Here is a 3,428-nt window from a genome sequence, read left to right as displayed (position 1 = left end):
ATATGTGTTTCCCTCTAAACATACCCCGATGGCAGTGTTATATCAAAATGCTCCCTTACAGTGGATCCATTTACCTGTATCGCCTTCAAAAGTTCTTACTCCTTTTTTTGATTTCATTAGCCTCCTCGTTGCCAAAGGAAGGCGTCTTTCCAGAGAAATGTTGGGAGCCGATCCTGCTTACATTTATGTGCCCTATACCAAAGAACAGCAGGAATGGCTTTTTCAGTTTAATGACTCGTGGGCTTTGGCATTTTCCTCCTTTACAGGTCAAATTATTAATCATTTACCTTCTGACAAACTTTTGCATTTTGCCAGCCAGCATTCATTTATTTTTCCAAAGAATGTTTCTAATGTTCCTATTCAAGATGCTCTTACGATCTTTACTGATGGATCCTCCAATGGAACTGCTGCCTTTGTGGTTAATGATACCCCTTTCACCTGGCAGAGGAACTATACATCGGCTCAAGAAGTAGAACTTTCAGCCGTCCATAAAGTATGCTCACAATATTCCTCACAGTCTTTTAATTTGTTTACTGATAGCAAATACATTGCTCATGCTTTGCAATATATAGAAACTGTTCCCTTTATTTCTACTGTGAATTCTAACATTCAACATTTGTTACGTTCAATTCAGTCTCTGCTGCAACAGCGCACCTTACCCTGCTTCTTTGGACATTTACGTGCCCACACTGGGCTTCCTGGACCTCTATCTATGGGAAATCAGATGGCTGATTCTCACACTAGAGTTTTTCTTTCACAGGTGGAAGCAGCACAGCAATCACATGCGCTACATCACCAGAATAGTAATACTCTTCGTTTGCAGTTTCAAATCCCTCGAGAGACTGCACGACAAATTGTTAAATCTTGTCCTGTTTGCCCTAAGTTTCTTCCAGTTCCACATCTTGGTGTTAATCCTCGCGGGCTTCTACCGAATCATCTTTGGCAAATGGATGTCACTCATGTCCCTTCCTTTGGTCGTTTAAAGTACGTTCACGTATCTATTGACACCTTTTCAGGATATATTGTGGCATCCTTACAGACTGGTGAAGCCGCAAAACATTCTATCTCACATTGTCTTTATGCTTTTTCCATTTTAGGCACGCCAAAGATTATAAAAACTGATAATGGCCCCGGCTATGTCTCCTCTGCCTTCAAAAATTTTTGTTCCTCTTTTTCTATCACCCTAAAAACAGGCATTCCTTATAATCCACAGGGTCAAGGCATCGTGGAACGTGCTAATCAAACTTTAAAACTACAGCTTCAAAAAATACAGAGGGGGGAGCTCTACCCCCTTCTACCCAGAAATTACCTTAATCACGCTTTATATATTTTAAATTTTTTAATTTTAGATAAAGAAGGACATTCAGCCGCGCAGAGATTTTGGGACCCTCAGATTTCCAGCAAAAGGCCAATGGTCTTGTGGAAAGACCCGCTGGATAATAACTGGCATGGCCCAGATCCCGTGTTAATTTGGGGGAGGGGTCAGGTATGTGTTTTTCCACAGGACGCCGAAGCACCGCGCTGGCTCCCGGAAAGGCTGGTACGCCAGACGGAGGAGATTACTGAATCAGCAATTAGGTCGGCTGACTTTACAGCAGAGGAATCTTCTCCCGACAAATCAGCAGATGCATGAGTGTTAATGCATACTTATATTACGAAAATAGATCTGTTTCTTCTCCTAATGATTTTAATCGATTTGAGGGTGACTACTACCAAGTTTGGGACGAATATTTCTGGATGACCCCTGAAAAAGGACAGCTACTGACCCCTGCTGACATTTGCTGGGAGCAAAAGACTCATGTACCAACATTTGGAGGCCGAGAATTTCCAGGATATCACATGAAACATATGGGACTATTGCCTACCCACAAATGTAAGACTGTAATGGATGTAACGTTTATTGTCAACAAGTCTGTTATTTGGCCAGGGACAGATTGGGAAAATAGCCCTGGTATAAGATGGGTACCCCCAAATAACACTCGATGGATTTGTGGATACAACCTTTGGCCCTGGCTCCCTGTAGGATGGGTGGGGAGATGTACCCTAGGGTTTGTGTTTGCCCCTGGGAGAATTCTAAAGAAAAAATTATTAGTCAACCTGTTAATTTACCTTATGTTAAAGCCCGGTGGTCACGCTCTGTTTTTCATTGGTATGATTATTTAGCCTCAATTTTTGTGCCCTCTTTAGGAGCCACTGATATTATGCTCAGGGTAGAGGCTCTGAACAATTTTACAAAACAAGCTTTGACAGATACTAGAAGAGCTTTAGAGGCTCTTAATGAAGAACAAAAACAGATGAGAAAAGCCGTTCTACAAAATCATATGGCTCTGGATATTCTAACAGCCTCTCAAGGGGGAACATGTGCCTTAATAAAAATGGAGTGTTGTGTATATATTCCTGATTATTCCTCAAATGTTTCTGATGCTTTAGAAGATATGAAACAACAAGTAGCTGCTATGGATTTTTCTGACTCCAGCATTTGGAGTCAGATATCTGCCTGGTTTCATAGTGGTTGGTGGAAATCTATAATTTTTATCATTATATGCATATTGTTATTGCTGTGTTTTGGCCCTTGCATTTGTCAATGCATATCTGAGATGATAAATAAAAGATTGCTGATGTTTTCCCGTTTGCAAACGCGGCCATTTCCTTCGAGGGAGATATAATGGCCATTAGTCAAAAGAAAAGGGGGAGATGCGGGGAGCCGGCCTGACTGCTCAGGCCCCTTCTCGGCCCTGAGAGAGATCAAGAGGTCCCTCTCTGTCCCGCCACCCCTGATTTGTTAAAGTGCAAATTGGCCTTTCTCACCTCCCTCAAGGAAATCGCTGCAGCCACCATTTGCCCATTTTCCTGACTCTGATAAGATTATCGGGCTCCTGTGAATGGCTTATGTCTAGGTAGTCTTTACCTGATTATAAGACACTGGTGCCATGCCCTGCTGGAGTTAAGATAAACTCCTAAAACTAGTATCTGCAGTTCTGCACGTATACAAGTCTTTGATCTAAAATTTGGTGAATCCTGTTAGTATATATATGCATGTTACGCCTCAATAAAGTCGTCGGAATCAGTCGCAAGCTGACTCCGTCCCTCTCAACCCCATCTTTCTTAGTCTTTTATTTCTCAGGTGCACTGGTGATTGCGTCCTTGATCTGTTCATCTAGCCGGCAGGCCCGGCAAAGTCTGAGAAGTGTGGTTTTTAATATTAGTTAATCCGGCTAGAGTGTGGGTCACGTAGGCCAACAGAGCATAGCAATAAGAAGGTTTTCAGGACTCTGAGGCATTTCCTGTTGAGAAACCAGATCTTTAACTTGAATAGTAAGGGTTTTTGTTTGTCCGCAAGTGGGGAGATCACAGGGTTGATGTCGCCGAGGGCGATGCTTCCTGGACATCTTTAGAGACACCATGGCCTGTATTGGAATTTCTTCCTC

At 42.5% G+C, this 3,428-nt stretch overlaps 1 pseudogene; it reads left to right on the top strand.

Moving 5' to 3' along the window:
* Positions 1-1,629: 1,629 nt before the first annotated feature.
* LOC122440991 lies at positions 1,630-2,743 on the top strand (annotated as a pseudogene).
* The last annotated feature ends 685 nt before the right edge of the window (positions 2,744-3,428 follow it).

Source organism: Cervus canadensis, chromosome 4 (genome assembly GCF_019320065.1).
Source record: "Cervus canadensis isolate Bull #8, Minnesota chromosome 4, ASM1932006v1, whole genome shotgun sequence".
NCBI classification, from domain to species: Eukaryota; Metazoa; Chordata; class Mammalia; order Artiodactyla; family Cervidae; genus Cervus; species Cervus canadensis.
The sequence above is the reverse complement of the archived record's forward strand: the minus strand, read 5'-3'. Positions and strand labels throughout refer to the sequence as shown.